At 36.1% G+C, this 17,770-nt stretch overlaps 1 protein-coding gene across 26 annotated transcripts in view; it reads right to left on the bottom strand.

The window, feature by feature from the left end:
- The window catches only part of LOC100347331 (RNA-binding motif protein, X-linked 2), a 210,685-nt gene that overhangs the window by 27,056 nt on the left and 165,859 nt on the right, over nt 1-17,770 (bottom strand). For 8 of the 26 annotated variants that reach the window (XR_016232359.1, XR_016232352.1, XR_016232354.1 and 5 more), the window contains one exon: nt 13,055-13,201. The exons of 15 other annotated variants lie outside the window; for them this stretch is intronic. The gene's annotated coding sequence lies outside the window, so the exon portion shown is untranslated. Of the gene's footprint in view, nt 1-2,203; nt 2,268-13,054; nt 13,202-13,811; nt 13,910-17,770 lie in introns of all 26 variants that reach the window. 3 more of the 26 variants (XR_016232370.1, XR_016232363.1, XR_016232356.1) reach the window with 2 other exon arrangements.

Genomic DNA, 17,770 nt, shown 5'->3' with positions numbered 1-17,770 from the left:
AAAAGCTCCTGGCTCCTGGCTCCTGGCTTCAGATCAGCACATCTCTGGCCATTGTTGCCATCTGGGATGTGAACCAATAGATAGAAGACTCTCTTTCTTTCTCTGCTTCTGCCTCTCTATAATTCTACCTTTCAAATAAAATACATAAATATTTTTAAAAAGTCACATACAAAATGATATTCCATAAGTATGTATTATTATTCATGATTCAATTAGCAACTTTCATCTTCAAGCCAAACAATTTGGTTTTATTTAATATATGAAGAGAATAAAAAAAAAAAAAAAGATGTGTTTGTTGTTTGTTCTGTTGTAATGACTTCTGGCTCCCAAAAAATATCACTAGAATAAGCTATTGATTAAGGGAATCTAAGTTTATGAGATCTACTACACCAAAGAAAACCAACAACTTGACAGTATACTACTAATGTTTCCTAAGAGGTATCCTTAAGGGAGGATAAATATAAGATTTGGGGGCCTGAGTGTAATGGCTTTTAAAGCACGACAACAAGGCAGAGAAAATTTTGGCTGAATTTATGGTATCAAAGATTTAAATGAGTAGGTTGTTTGAGGCAAAGGCCTTGAAATGAGCTTTGATGAGCAGGCTGTTAGTCTTCATTTTAATTATATCACCATCTTATCTTCCAAGAACACGTTTACCTTGGAGCAAGTACTGAGTGATATTTGCTGGCTCTCAGTATTGCCTAATACAGACACAGGGAATTATGTTGGCTTCAGTTCTCACTGAATAGCCAATAGAATTAAAGGAATACAGAAAAAGTGGATCTCTGGAAGATGAAGAGCTAGTAACTCAGGGCACTCAATGGCATTCACACAAACAAAATAAGTCTCTTTAGGACACCTCCATCTGAACATCATCTTTTATCCCTGAGTTTCTCAGTTTAGGGATCAAATTCTCAGTAAGGTGTCTAAACTTGTCTAGGGTAGAATATACAGCAGCACTATGGTCAATAAGGACAGCATCTTGAATTTTACATTCCAGAAAAGTCACATGGAAAGGGAAAGAAATAATTTTCTCAAGGATGAGAAATCAAGCAGATGGCAACAAGATATAAATTACAATATTCAAATCCCTCTCAGATTTCTTTCTCCTCATGAGTATTGAATTTTGGATGAAACAGTTTGTTTTTGTTGAAAATTTTAAATGTACATTGAACTGTATGTCTTATTTTTTTCCTATCCTCTCATTACTTTACTACAAGTAACCAGTGGAGTCAAAACCTGTTAATTCTGTGTACATGATGTGCTTTTCCTACCCACTCCTTCCTTTCTAGTCCAAGTATAACTGCCTGAATCTGTCCCTACAGTGTGTCCTTCCCAAATTCCAACAAGAGCAGGAATTTCTACTTGCTTTTCCTTATACAGAGCCTCTTATCTACTTTGTGATCAACAACTTTCATGAACCACAGTCTCATGCCTTTCATTCCCAGTTTGTCATGATTCAGTCGTTCCCCATTTCCCATCACCTAAGTGTCATATGATATGTTCTCACCTTAAAGGCCACATACAACTGCTACCAGCTCTCTAACAGACATACTATTTACTATTCATATTCATGTTGACATTTTCTCTAACCGAACATATGGTAATATTCCCAGGATATTCCTTATGACTTCTTAACTCCAGATTCCTTGAAAATATATTGTATGCCTAATTCAGCTAGATAGTCCACAAATGCTTAACACGATTCCTTAGGTTGCAATTTGAGTGACTACTATGACCAACTAAAAATGTGTGCCTTAAGTGCTGCCCTAGAAAAGATCGTGAGTTCAACTTCAGGACGAGAGGAAAGGAACTACATGATTCATTACTAATATCTGTCATGGGCAATGGGTATAGGAGAATGGCAGTATTTGTGCCTGGAATTTCCCATAAATTATTGCATGTTTAATGGATATTTTTTCAAGAAGCTCCCCCAAGAATTTAGAATGAAGGGATCCCAGGAAAGGCCTCTTAGTCCCTTTGGTTTGAGAAGTGAGACCACTCTGTTCACAAATCCTAACAATGGTGAAAAATGAAGCCAGCTCCCTTCTCATGACTTAAACACTTGTTACAAAAAATTATTGCCCAAGAAGTTGAAGTGGTAAATCAATAAATGAGTTTGTTGTCAGCTTTAGGAAAATTCCTAACAAACCAACCTCTGAGAACAAATATTTTTGCTTTATCAGTAAAATAGATGGCTCACCTGAGCACAGAACTCACTTCTCAAACTTTAGCAAGGGTCACTTCAAGTCCTTCCCTTCTTTAGTCTGCCAATATAAAAGTATTATGTCATCAGTGGTTCCCAGGCCCAATTACTTCTCCATCTTAAGCAACATGACCTAAGATCCACTTAAGCCCAGATTCCAAACCCTAAAAACAACCTCTGCTGACACTTGCTTTTTTGAAACACTAAGACTCAATAATGCTGTCCTTACTCTAGTAGATAAACTTTGCTTTGTTTGTTAACATAGTTTGCTTTGTTCTTTTTTTCCTTTTTGATATATGACACTTCATAGACTCAGGGAATACCACATACCACAATGGAAACAAATGCATTGAAACTGAGAAAGCTTCTGCAGAAGATAAGTTGCACATTCCTGGTTTTCTTGAACACTTTCAGTAACAAGTAACTTGGAAAGAGGTGGAGAAGTGGCTGACGCTTTGTAAAGCAATACGGTATCTTCATTCTTCCATAATGCAAGGAAAACCTTAGGTCTATAGGTCAAGCACCCAAGGTGAATACAACCATGTTGAGGTTTACAAAACCATGTAGAGGTTTACAAAAAATAATATGTATAAGAATTTCAAAGGAGTCTGTTTAAAATACTGATAACAATACTGATAAAGGCTCAACTCATTCAGAAATCTATGTCAGAACTCAGTCACTTCTCAATCAAATAATCTGGCAGATGATTCTAAAGCAAGGAGATCTTGGACCATAATCCTAGACTATCTAAAGTCCACCTGAAACTATTCCCAAGTGTTCAATTTGCTCAATGGCCATTTCATATAAAATTAAACTTGTTTTGACTGTTTTTATATTAATATATTAATTTATATTAATTTAAATATCTTTTTGACCTTTTAAGGATTTCAAAAGAAATGGAGTTGGAGGGGGAGGGGGGCACACACACATACACAGAGAGAGAGAGAGAGACAGAGACAGAGAGAGAGAGAGAAAGGGAAGGAGAGACAGCTTACTTATAAAACATAAATTAAAATATTATGTAACCTGCATAAAGATTTGTGAAGAAAATGTAGTACATTTGCCAAGGATTAATTTGGTTTTCTGTTAACTAACTTATTATATGGTTGATCTCAGAAAGAACTTTTCTTATACCATAACAAGCTTTAGATTTCCATAAGGAATGAAGATAAGGGAATTATCTCTCTTTTTGTCCTCCAGCTCACATACACCAAGGGCTAATATAAGAGTGAAGAGAAAGGAGAAGGTGAGAGGGGATTGCAGGTTAGTGAACAACAAACTCGCCTTTTTGACAGTTTGCCTAAGGACAGCACTGTGAGTCCTGTTTGAACTCAGCTTTTAAAAGCTGTTCTCTGGACAAATGATAAGGGATAGTGAAATAATTCCAGGAACATTGCCATCAATGTGATATATATATATATATATATATATATATATATATATGTATATATATATATGTGTGTGTGTGTTTGTGTGTGTGCTGTTAACAACTTTTTCTTGCAAAAGCCAATGCCTTGTGGTGTTTATCCTGACAAATTCAAAAAAAGGAAAATATTTACACATCAAAGATAGTACCTTTCTTCTAGAGCAGCACAATTTCCCCAAATACCTTTTCTAACTCCCCTGGAAGATTTTTATTGTCAAGTTTATTGGCCACAAGCTTTTCCAGGAGCATGTCCTATTTTACCCATTCAGCAGGAACTGTACCAATCAAATTTGCAATACAACTTTTTGCATTATAGTTGGATTTGGTGATTGACATTAAAAATATATGCTTTCTAGCTTTTATAAAATATAAGCTAGATAAATTCTTAATGCTTTAGAACTCTCTAGGCTATATGAATAATGGAGATTTCTGTGTTATCCCTGATAAAGTGGAGGATACAGAAAGCAGTTTTAATCCTCTTTGTACTCTCAGCCCCTTTGCCTGTTGAAAAAGTTCAGGGAGTTGCTCTACAGTAGGAACAGAGTGGCGAGCTTACTTTTTAAGGCCAGGAAACACTACATGGTCACATATTTTAAACCTATTGAAAATATAAGATAACTTAGGCTGGGGAAGTGGCATAGCAGTTAGGACACTTGTTGGGAAGCATGCACTCCATATCCGAGTACTAGGTCTTGTCCCAGCTTTGCTCCCTATTCCAGCTCTCTGCTAATGTACCTCCTGGAAGGCAACAGGCAATGGACTCCCACTCTACCATGTGGGAAACCAGGATTGATTTCCTAGCTCCTGGCTCCAGCCCTGTCCCTGTCCCAGCCATTGTAACATTTGGAGAATGAACAAGAGAATTGGGAGCTCTCTATATCTCTCCCCTCAATAAATGAATATATGTGTGTGTGTGTGTGTGTGTGTGTATTTTAGAAAATTACTTTTTAAAAAATAACAAAACATGAAATAACTAAGTAAACTGACCCAGGCAAAGAAATTGTTATACTTAAACAATGAATAAATTTTTCAAAAGCTGAATTCTGGCCAGATGAAATTTCCATTTGTTTGAATTATTACTGTCCAAAGTACCAATGTTTGGTAAAATTTTAATCTTTCATTAAAAATAAACCACCACTTTTTATGCAAGAAAGGGCAATGACAAATATAGCCAGAGCCAATTTTTTAATTGTACCTTGAGTGTTCTGTCATCTATATCTAATGTGTTTGCTTCAATTCTCTGACTTGGATGATATTCAACCCCATGCATTTTGTCTTCTAATTACAATCAGGATGTGTCTATATGAAGTGGAAAATGTGAGCAATTATTTAGAGTGTTCATAAAGAAAAGCAAATTCAACTGAAAACACATAAAGAACTGGAGTTGAATGAGGTATTTTTAGATAAGAACTCTGAATCATCCCCAGTTTCTCTATCTCACTTTTGTAAACAGTCTCTCTACATCTTAAATTTCTTACAGTTTGTGGATTTGGGGAACTGGCTGTAAATCTCTTTGAAGTCATTATGAGGGCATTGATGTTCACAAACATAGCAAGGTTATCTGTGCCTTTACACTAGATCTTAGCCAAAAGGTGGAGAAGCGATTATCTGTGCCTTTAGAGTTCTAATCTCAAAGGAGTTTAGGTTTCCATGAATGCATGAAAATATCCCTTACGTTATTTGTTGGCAATGTTTCTCTTTCCCATTTAGATGAATAAAATTCAGAAGCAACTTCTATGTAAAGGTGGTGTAGTAGTAAATAAATCTTTCTACTCCACCCACCACTTATCCACCATCCACTTATCTGCCCTGTGTCTCATTCTTTCAGAAGCCAGGAATAGTTCCTCCACCATCTGCTACTCACCTGACTCCTCATTTCTTGATATTTTGCTTCAGACCAATGTTGGCATCACATACCACCTTGGAGTTGTCAGAAATAAAGTCTTGGGTCATATCTGAAGCCTACTGAATCAGAATCTGTCTTTTAATAATATCTTTCAGATTTTTTTTGAGGACATGAACATCTGAGAACCTCTAAGTTAGATCTCATTAAGTTATATAATGTGTCCTCTAATTAAACCACAATCAAATTGGAATTCAGTAAGCATATATTTCTGTAATTTTACATGAGACCCAACCTCATCATTCCTCATTCTCTATTACATGTCAGGAGCCTAGGAATATCTTCTGTGTCTTCTCCCAAAATAGACAACTTCAAACTCCAAATGCATGGCTCTTCACAATAATGAGAATTACAGACACAAGAAAGGACAATGACAGAGATAGCGTGTTAATATCCCTTAAATCACATCATGTAGGTAATAATACACATATCTTTATGTGAGGAATGTCTTATTTATATACACTTTCCTTGTAGAGGAAATCAATCAATCATAACTCAAAATCAATGTTTGTTTGTTTGTTTACAATAGAGTAATTCTAGCTGTGTATTTCATGGGCTCTGCTTAAGTTTCAATGAAAGGATCTTGGGCTTCTCCATGTTGTATTTGTATGAAATTCCCCCTACCATTATCTTTTAGGATCTTGTGCTAAATATAATTTTGATGCTCATAAGACCATTGGCTTTTTACTTTATAAACATGGTAAGTGATTATTCATTGGAACAGTGAAATTAATTCCACCATGAGCAATGATTCTCATTTGCCCAAGCTGAATGATCATAGGAAATCCCTCAGTCCTCCTCATTCTTTCTCAGGTTACTTTCTGACAGTATTCTCTCTTCATTTTGCGACAGGGAAAGGTCATTCCATGACACCTACTTAACACCCAGTTAAGCATACTCTATTCAGATCCTATTGTGAACAGTGTAGAGACTACTACAATGGGGTTTTGGAGAAAGAGATTGGCCTGAACTCCAAATATAAAACAAAGAAAAGTAAGACTTGATAGCCCACGAATTGGCTGGAGGAGAGTGAATGGAGAATTAGTAAGAGATCCTTGGGGTAAGGGTGAAATTCTGGCTAAACCAACTTAGAAGCAAGATTCTTGCTGAAGGCAGGCTAGGATTATCGGACATTACCTAGGGGACAGTGATGAGATCTGAAGGTGATTACCTATCAGGGTTATGTAAACTGATTTCTCTGGATTCTTGCTAAAATTAGTCTCTCTGACTCTGGTTTGACATACTTTCTAAAACATACTTCTTTTTATAAAAAAGGATTTGTTTTTTTATTTGAAAGTCAGAGTTAGAGAGTGTGCATGCTTGCACCCACTGGTTCACTCTCCAGATGGCCACAACAGCCAGTGCTGGACCAGGCCAAAGTCAGGAGCTACACCTAGGTCTCCCACATGGGTGGCAGGAGCCCAGATATCTGCACCATATTCCTCTGCTTTTCCCAGGCTAAGAGCAGGGAGATGGATCAGAAGTAGAGCAGTCAGGGCACAAATTGGCTCCCAAATGGGATGCCCGCATTGCAAGCAGGGGCTTTACCTGTTAATCCACAAAACCAGCACCCTAAAATATACTTCTGTCTGCATCCAGTCCTACTCATAATTCTTCAGTATTTCCCAAATGGTCTGCCCAGAGACACACAAATTACTCAGCAAGCTATGAAGCATTTTGGTTTGTTAGGATACTGCCTTCCTTCTCAGTTTCATGCTGCCTTCCTTATTCTTTCTTCAAGAACTCCTGAAATCAGTTACTTCATAAACTCACTTACACCTGGATTCCTTCACCTAGAATACTTTCAACCCTTTCTGACTTTTATTGCTCATTCATTAAGTCTCAATTCAACCATTGCTTCCATAAACACATTCTTAGTGTATGCCAGAAAAGCTAATTATCTTCTTATATTTGTATTTCACTTTATCCCTCTATTATAACACACATTTTATATAACTACCAGTGTACCAGACTATCATCTCCCTGAAGGAAAATCTATTTCTGTTCTTCAGTTCCAACTTCAACTTACCTGAAAAGGAAATAGTGTAGAAGCTCGATAAATATTACTAATAGACTTACTGAGATGAAGTATAAAAAATTCATGAGCTTTAAAGTAATGGATTTTTAGAGATTGAAGAATGGAAATATCAAAGACCTATCTGTACATCTGCATTCAACAAGTTCATAGATAAAACTAGACTCCATGCTGCAAAAGACATAGAAATTCATTCAATGTGTTATCTGTTTCCTGTTTATTCAACTTAAGCATGACATTTCAGAATCACAGTTGAAGGATAAACCCCACTCTAATTTGAGTGGTATGGAACCCAAGACTTCTTACTCATACTCTAATCTACTGGGCTTAATTAATCAGAATTCAAATGAATAATACAAGAGAGGGTGCTTTCCATTCATTTAGCTTTCAGTAGTTTACAATAGTGCTTTTCAGCACATATACGAATGCAGATTTCATTATTAGGCCAGAAGTGGGCTTCAGATTCTGTTTTTCTCAGAAGCTCTCAACTGAAGCTACTTGTCTATGGACCCAATTTTATTACCAAGAACTTCTCTTATCCCAAGTTGTCAGAGCTCTCACTGATTTCTTCTGATCTATGGATCATGATGGAGTAAAGATGGAATAAAGATGCAGCCAAGTAAAGCCTGTGGAGTGCTTGCTAGAGAGGTCTAGTGTTAATCCTTCCAGAGTTCTTAGGGTCACAGGAGCAAGGAAGCGAAGAGGAAAAGGTCCTCAGATGATATTGCAATAAAGTAACAACAGCAGCTCTCTAGAAATTAAAGCTGGTCTCAATATGGCCCGCATGATGGAGAAACAAGAATCTCTGGATAGTAACAAACTTACTATGGACATGCCCTTTTCTGGCTTCTGTAGGAAAATGCCTTATATTGACTCCTCTCCATTTTTCTCAACAGCCATGATGGTGCTCTGCAATGAGTAGAGAGGCTAAATGTGTACAGAATGAATGAATGGCCTTTATTTCCTAAGACAATTGAGAGGTTTCAGGATTTAAATGATCAATCTTGTTCCATAACATAATAATTATAAAAGAAGGCTTAGGCTTTTTTGAAATGCTATTGTTAAGCAATAAGTTAGTTTAAAAATTCCAGAAAAATACACATCTCACAAAGTGCCTTTTAATTGAGTAGGATGGCTGGCATTTAAGCGCTGTGATTTTTATGTTCTCTGTTAGTTGTCTGACACAGTCGAGCTGAAGTTTAACATTAAATAATGTTGAGTATGTGAATCAGGAGAGAATTTGCATTTATATCTCATATGGTTTGTTACCCCAGTTGAATTGAAGGGCTGCATTTTTTCTCTTTTTTTCATGTCTTATTTTGTTATTCCTTCCAAACACATTTGTTCCATTCCATAAAAATGAGCGGCTTACCTTCCACCTTTGTAAAATTACTGTTAATCATTCTCTAATGCCTGCATTATCCTATTTAAACCGCTCCCCTGTGGTTTTACAATTCCTTCTGCTCATTAATCCAACAGAAGGAATGGTGTGCAAACAAGGAAATATAGAGAAACAAATAGGTTTTTCTTGTGAGTCATCATTGTAAGCTTCATCAGCAACATTAGAGTTTCTCAAACTGTTATTTAAGAGTCAAATAAATCTATAGGTAAGGCATTCAAACCAATGATCTTGAAATTCACCCAAGTGGTGATATAAGCTCAATATTAGACAATGGTTTCATATCCATGATTCATCCCCGTGTCCTGCACCAAGCCTTAATCTTGACTGATAGAAATATTCTTAAAACTGTGGTGAAAATATGCAAGAAATATGGAAAAGAAGCAATACATACCATTTCCTAAGAACTACATCTTCCTTGCTAACCCACATAATCTCAGATGATAAAGAATTACATATCACCATGTTATGTGAGCAAATGCATTTATAAATACTGCCAAAGATCTGCAGTAAATATAGAAATATGCTATCAGCTGGATATATCTTAAATATCTGAATATTTAACGTTATATAAGTAAAATATCCAACAGACATTTAGTTGTAGTTTATCATTATCACATGTGGGTGTTTCATGCTTTGTACTTAATACTTGTACATATGTGTGTGTGTGTGTGTGTGTGTGTATATATATATATGTTGAACCAATGTTTATATGGTTTTCTGGGATTACATCTAAAGTATTATATACTCAAGACGTTGTCTCATTTTTTTTTTTTTTGGCAGAAACACAGTTCTAGAGATTTATTGTTGCATTCTAGTTGAAATATACAAATTTATGGCCTTATGGAATTACAGAGAAGTATGTAATATGATCATAACAGCTATTACATCAGAATATTGTCATCAATGCTGATAGCATTAGAGTGGTGTCTATACTGATAAAATTAAGCAATCTTCCTATAACTGGATTTTTTTTCCAACAGAATACTTTATTTGTGTTACATAATATTTTCTTCTATCAGTTAGTATTTGCAGACACTAGTCTTGTTTGTGTGATCCCTTTGACTCTTAGACCTATCAGTGTGATCAATTGTGAACTGAAATTGATCACTTGGACTAGTGAGATGGCATTGGTACATGCCACCTTGGTGGGATTGCAATGGGATCCCCAGACACAACTAACTCCACCATTTGGGGCAAGTCCGATTGAGCATGTCCCAAATTGTACATCTCCTCCCTCTCTTACTCCCAATCTCATATTTAACAGGGATCACTTTTCAGTTAAAATTTAAACACCTAAGAATAATTGTGTGTTAATTACAGAGTTCAACCAATAGTACTAGAACAAAACAAAGAAAAAATACTGAAATGGATAAAGTATTACATTGTACATCAACAGTCAGGACAAGAGCTGATCAAGTCACTGTTTCTCATAGTGTCCATTTCAGTTCAATAGGTTTCCCCTTTGGTGCTCAGTTAGTTGTCGCCAATCAGGGAGAACAAATGATATTTGTCCCTTTGGGACTGGCTTAATTCACTCAGCATGATGTTTTCCAAATTCCTCCATCTTGTTGCAAATGACTGGGTTTCGTTGTTCTTGACTGCTGTATAGTATTCTATTGTCTCATTTATTTTTGTGAATTAATGTCACAATTTTTCCATTCAATAATTTAAAAAGTGATCAGGTTTATACCGAGCCTATCTAGATTCTAAACCAGTATTACCAAATAACAGTTTACCTGGGACAGAGGACAGGTGTTAGGCTTGGAAAAGAAGCAGAATGGGAACACTGCTAGAGCTATATTTCATTGGATTATTTTATTTCTATCACTCTCTTGGCTATTAAACATAAAAAGGGGATAAAATGATAATAAAAATAAAAAGTTGAGTAGATACCAAGTACTATTACTAAATCCTGAAGTAAAATTTTCTCTTTTCTCCATCAGGACACAAGAATTTTGACCACCTCAAAAAAGATCACTCTTTACTACAATCCTAATTTTTCCCTTTTTTAGTCTCTCTTTCTATGGATCTTACAATGATGCCACCCTAACATTAAGTTCACGTGTGGGTGAGTAGGAAGAGATTATTCCTCCATCACCTTCTCAATGCCTTGCAGGAAGTCACACAAGGATGTCAAATATTTTTACATATATTGTGCTAGACCTCTGCTAATCAGGCTGTTAGACTACCATCACAGGAAAAATTGATCCAAATATAAAACGCACAACTGCTAATTTTGCCTTCCCTATATAGTCAATACAGAAATCAATATAGGCTGAAGTTTCCTTCATGTCTAATGGTTTCCACAATTTGGATGTTCTTTTTTAACATACAGCACCACTAATATAAATTCATACTCATGCTCTTATCTCTACTGAAGTCTTTTATAGACAACCCCTTTCGATGATTTAGACTTCATTATAAAAATCAAATTTCTTGGCTGTCAGAAAGAAATTGAGTGCAGCAAGCTGGGAAGGAGTCCTCTAACATCCTGAGATGGCATATCAGCCTGTGGGTATAATGCCCCAAGCAGATAGTTGGAATTATAGATACCACCTACCTTCATTCATAAGTAGCAGAATTAATGATGGCATAGGATAGTGACTTTCAAGTCATAATGAAAAAGATGCCAAATAATACTCTAATCTAAGAAGTTGATTTATGATTGAAAATATCAAAATTCACCAGGACTCATTTCCCTCCTGCACCGTAAATTAATATCACATTTATCATATTAGGAAAAAAAAACAGAAATATTAATGACTTTAAAACGAAATGCAGTATTTCAGCTCTCTCAAGATGGAAGATTTACCCGTTTTTTTAAAGTTCTACTCATGATTAAGATAGAATGAGTGATTTTTTTTTTCTATCTGAAGTTCAGTCTGCTTTTTTTGCCCAGTTTGTGGAGATGTGTGGCATAGAATAAACACAGAATTTTCAAACAAATTATGAATTAAAGTTCCTTAAATAAGTTACACACATTTGTATCATGTGAAAAGACTGAAAATTAGACTTAGGATCTTTCTAAATCATTTTTACTGCATTAACTATTTATTAATTTATCCATTTTATAAGAATCAGCAGATTCTTCTATTATGCAATGTGTTCCACTTACCATCCCCTCACCAACAGCATCAAACACTGTTTTCATATGTTCAGGAAATGTCTGTAATGTATTTGTACATGTACACATGTGTGTGTGTGTGTGTGTGTGTGTGTGTCTTTCTTATTAATCAGAAAAGCTGGGAAGTGTCCATCCCCACAGATCTTCAAGAAGTGAATAAAATCTATATTTTCTCAGATGCCATTATTCCCCTCAGGAGCCTGGACCATATGATCTCTTAAAGCCATTTTTTGATCTATAACTCAATGATAAGTGAGCCAGCTTCAGGTCACCCTGTACTCTTTAGTACGTAGCACTGTTGCTCAAGAGTACTAAATGGTGCCCCTGGGCCCTGAAAAAATTAATGTATAATCCTAAGTGTTCAAATTACTGCCAGGGAGTGATTTAGGTAGTAGAAATAAACTCCATTAATATCTAGTTAATCTGCAACTAAAATAATAATAAAATATATCTGTTTTTATCCTATCCTCCATAGACAGAAAGAATAACTGCTAAGTGTACTCCTCATAAAAAAATCTTTAATAAAATTTAAAGTAGTGATCAAGACGTCCCTTGGGTTTCTCATCTCTAAACCGAATAAACTCTATTTCTTAGTCTTTACACATAAAATCTGTTTCCTTCTCTTAATCATTTTCATTGCTCTCATCAATATTCTCTTCTATTTATTCATTCTTTATCAATGTGATGCCCAATAATATTAATATAATAAAGGACTATAATATAGTTTAAGAAGTACTTCTTCATGACTGTGTTTTAAATGATATCTTAATCTTGTGAAAAGATTGACATCAGCTTCATAAATGGCATATCTAGAGATTTTGCAATAATTCATTGCAATCATGGATAATCAGTTCAGCCAGTTAAATCAACACCTACAGTTTTTCTGATTCATAAACCAAGTTTATGAACCAGAATCTGGTTAAAGGTAATATTGTCAATCACCAAGTATTTCACTTACCACAGGCAGGTAGAGTGGTTCAAGCAACGCCATTGTGTGAACTACTAGGACAGAAGACTAGAAAACATGCATGCAAGTCTTCCAGTTCAGGAACAGCTGTCAGTCTTCAGCCCAACTATGTTTCTCCCTCAATAACTGGGTCTATGCCTAGAAAAATGCATAGTATAATATAGAACACAACATAAACTGCAATTTATTGTTCTTTGTTAGTGTGGTAGCCACCACTTGGTAGTTTTCACTATTACATTTTTATTAACTATATCAAAAATATAGCTATTTGAGCCTCCTGAAAACAGCCACTAGTACCTTTAAAACAAAATAAAGTTTAAAAAAAAAAAACCCACTAGTGATCTAAATAGCAGATGGAGTTCTACAGCACACTTTTACATTCATTCAGTTGCCTGAAGTTTATTTTGGTGCCAAATAATTTGAAATCCATGTATTAATTTTTTAATCTAAATGCGTATTTTCAATAAACTTTTAAAGAGCTGTTATAGCAACAAATCCATCAAGGCATGCTTTTTTTTTTCTGTTTGAGAGACTATGACCCCACAGAACTTTGCAGTCAGTAAGGAAAGAAAGGAATCCAGTCAAGGAAGACCAAAAACAGATGTCCCTGTTCTCCCTAGTTCATGTCTTCACCAGTGCAATAATAAATTCAGGAAGATAAGCCAAAGTGTTATTGTCAACGTTAAACATATCCACACTTAGATACACCACAAAATGGGGAAAGACATAGGGATGGCATTGGCCCTACCAGCTGATGCACTGGTGAAGATGCCCGAGTCATTCAGCTGTGCCTGGGTTTGCTTCCAGGCTCCAGCTCTTGATTCCAGCTATCCATCAATGCAGAACCTGGAGTGAAGCAGGTGATGGTTCAAGTAGTTGTCACCCACGTGGGAGAAATGTATTAAGTTCCTGGCTCCTGGCTTTGGCCTAGTTTAGTTCTGGCCATAGCAAGCATTTGGGAAAACTTGAATTACTAATGGCTAAAAATTTCTGAAGCTTGGTAAAAGATAATTTTCAAGTGCTTAAAGAAAAGAACTGCTAACCCCAAATATACCCCCTCAAGAATGAAAACTGAAATAAACCTCAAACAACAGCAACCTAAAATAATTTTTCACAAGTAGGTCTTGCCCTTTTATGATGGCTAAAGGAAGTTTTTAAAACAGAAAGAAAATGATAGCAAAATGAGATTTGCAGTTTCAGAAAGGAAGTCATAAAAACTAATGGGTAAAAAAATAAATATAAGTAGATTCCCTTCTACTCATGAGTTTTTACAATCACATTTGATGATTGCAACAAACTTCTACCACCTTCACATATGGTGCTCAATATATAGACAGAAAATATTTAATTATATTTTCAAAGTAGGAAAATGAAGAGACTTATATGTATGAAAGTTTTATACATTTCACTGGAAGTGTCAAAGTGTCAATAACAAATCAGCATAATAAGATATATGCGTAGGGCAGGTGTTGTGGCATGGGAGGGCAAGCCACCACTTAGGACACCTACATCGCATACTAGAGTGCCAGTTTGAGTCCTGGCTTCTCCATGTCTCCAATCTAGTCCCTCCTGATGCACCGTGGAGACAGCAGATGATATTCCAAATACTTCAGTTCCTGTCACCCAAGTGGCAGACCATGGATGGAGTTCCTGGCTCCTGGCTCCTGGCTTTGGCCTAGCCCACTTCTGGCTATTGTCAGCACTTGGGGAGAGAACCAGCAAATGGATGATGTTTCTCTCTCTTTCTGTCTCTCCTTTCTCTATCATTCTGCCTTGCAAAAAAAAAAAAAAAAAAAAGCAATTTTCTTTAAAAAAATGGAGTTCTTTAAGATTATTTATGTGTATGTTACAATACCTACAGCAACCACTAAAGAAACTTTAGAAATATTGTATTATTCAGTTGACTACCATAACAAAATAGCATAGCGTGGGTGATTTAAACGACATGAATTCAGTTTTCACAGTTCTGAAAGCTGGAAAGCCGCAAATCAAGGTACTAGAAAGGCAGATTTTAGTCTTAGTCCTCTTGTTTTGGCTTATAGGCAGTTCTCATCTTACTGGATACCAGCATGATTTCTATGTGGTAGAACTGGCAGGAAGGAAGAAATCTCTGATTCTTTTCCTATAAGGCCACTAATTCTATCTGAGAATGTCATCCTTATGATGTCCTCTAAACCTAATTACCTCATCTCCAGAACACACCACACTGGAGGTCAGAGCCTTAGCATATGAATTGGAGAAAACACAATTCAACCCATGGAAACTGTAATCAAAAACATAAATGAAAATTAAATCCACCCCCCAAAATGGTGCAGCAACTCATAAGAAAGCAAGAAAAAGAGAGACAGAAGGGTGGGGAATTGATGAAATAATCAAAAAACAAACACTGTGGTTGACTTAAGCTCTCTCATTACCTTCCATGTAAATAATCTTAACACAACGATTAGCAGACCTTTGCAGAGTGGGTAAATAATATAATCCAATTATATGCTACCTAACAAACTCAATTCAAGAAGCATAGGCAGATTGAAAGTAAAGGACACAGTAAAATATACTGGGCAGACATCCATTTTTTGGCTCTAATTTTCTTTTTTTGTTTATTAATGTAATTTTTTCAAACAGTAATAGAGGAAACTCTTTGTTCCTAAAACAGGTGGGCTTCCATCTTTGTGAAAGTTTTGCATACTTCCTTAGCTCATCCTGAACCAGATTATTCAAATACTAAGCACACATCTGACTTATATATACATACATACTATATATATATATAAAAGATATATATATCTTTGAGAGAGAGGTAACTAGAGAATCATTCAGATGAGCACATAGATTTGAAATTGCTGGCAAGAGATTGCTGGTTGAAGAGAAGCCAAAGCTAAAGGAAACACAGGCAGGTTCATGTTTTGCATGTAAAAGGACATTTTCATGCATTACAAAAATAGCCTTATTTTTTTGTTGTTGGAAAGATGATTTTATCCTCAGTTCTATGATTTGGCTTATGGTTTTGCTCTTTTCAACATCTGTCAGCCTCCATCAATAAATAAATGCTTGCATAAGAAATCAGGGAGTTATCATTTGAAAGGTTACAAAATTGTCCACGCCCTGAAATTCACCTTCCAAGTTAGAGTTTGACAGCTAGGTTGATAAGTTAAATCCAAATAAAATTAGCCTTCAGTGATATGCTCTCCCATTACTGTAATAAACTTCCAGGGACATCCAGTGAATGCCCTTTGGAGGACCAGGAGCCCGACCAGAACAGACCTGAAAAACTGTTGGCCACATTTGACAGCATGTAATCTACAGAAGTGACCAAAATCCCCAAGAAATATAATACGTTATTTCGCCTTCTCCCTTCCTCCTCTGAGCCACAGTGGGAAATGGAGGGTTTTTTTTTTCTTTCTTATAAACATAAATGAAAATATAGTACGTTTTCTAGATTTCTATCAATTTTAGGACATCCCATGGTATGCAGAACCAACCAGAGCTATCCTGATCTTATCAGGAAATCAAATGATTGCCCTCAGCTAACTTATAACTCTTTATATAAGAAATAGCATAGATGAGAACCTATTGACAACCCAGAACTAGGTCTTCCACAGTTTGATAATCGCCAGAAGAAATATCAACCTACCATTAGAGCAGAAACAAGATACAAACTTCAAATAAACCTCATTCCTACTAGAACTATTGATTTAGATGTTTAGTCTCAGTGTAATCAACCTTTTTCTTTTTTTAATCTCAGCCACATTTTCTCCCTAGCCAAATTCAGCAAGCGGACATGGTCTATGAGCAGAGGGATAAGTAAACTGACTTCTGTTTCTAACACCAGATTGTACAACCACGTTGGGCAGGGGGTTTGCAGGGGTGGAGGATGATGCGCTTGGATCATCTTTCCTAACATGAATTTTCTTCTCTCTATTCAGTATAATTCAATTTAACAAGTATTTGTTACGCACTTGGCATAATAGATGCTCACAGTGGCAAGAAAGCAAGGGAAGACCATAAGCAGCTGTCAGTCAAAGAAAGGAGACAGCGATGACAATGTCACCAGGAAGATCCCTCCCTCTTCCCTTCCTTTTTTTCTTGATTCCCATTCTTTTTTCCCCTTTTCTTGTTGCTTTATTCTTTTTTTATTTCTGAGTCATTATCTTTTTCAGAGACATAAAGAAATTCAAACTAAGGTTAATTTCCTCTTGTCATTTCTCTAGCAGCTTGCATTCACAATGTGAGACATCAATATTCTCCTATGGTAGATACCAGAAAAGTAGTCATTTGCTTTGCAGAAACCTACAGTACAAAGAAGACTTTATCAAGGTCACTCCTACTTTGCTGATGCACATAAAGTGAGCACCAGCACCTCTACTGTTTGGTAGAGGCATCTCTCATACTGCAGTTTTCCGTCGCCAACTATAATGCACTACTGGTGATTTCCATCGACTTCTATATGAAAACATGATAAAATGTGCCTCTTCCCTGGGTTATTTCCACAGCTAGTGTATTTATTATATTAATGTTTATCACTTGGAAGTCATTTAATGAATGTTGGCGGGGGTGGGGAAGTGAGAGGAGAATGCTCGCTGAAAGAAACTGTGCCATTAATTCAAGTGGATGGTAAAGACAAGCATGTGCTTTCACATGGCCAGATGGGGACTGTTTTAGGGCACTGAAGCACTTAATTTTGCTTTAAAGACACAAGCTTAGATAAAA

Source organism: Oryctolagus cuniculus, chromosome 4 (genome assembly GCF_051225735.1).
Source record: "Oryctolagus cuniculus isolate XC-2025 breed Fujian yellow rabbit chromosome 4, ASM5122573v1, whole genome shotgun sequence".
NCBI lineage: Eukaryota > Metazoa > Chordata > Mammalia > Lagomorpha > Leporidae > Oryctolagus > Oryctolagus cuniculus.
Note: the sequence above shows the minus strand (reverse complement) of the source record. Positions and strands in the feature narration are given on the sequence as shown.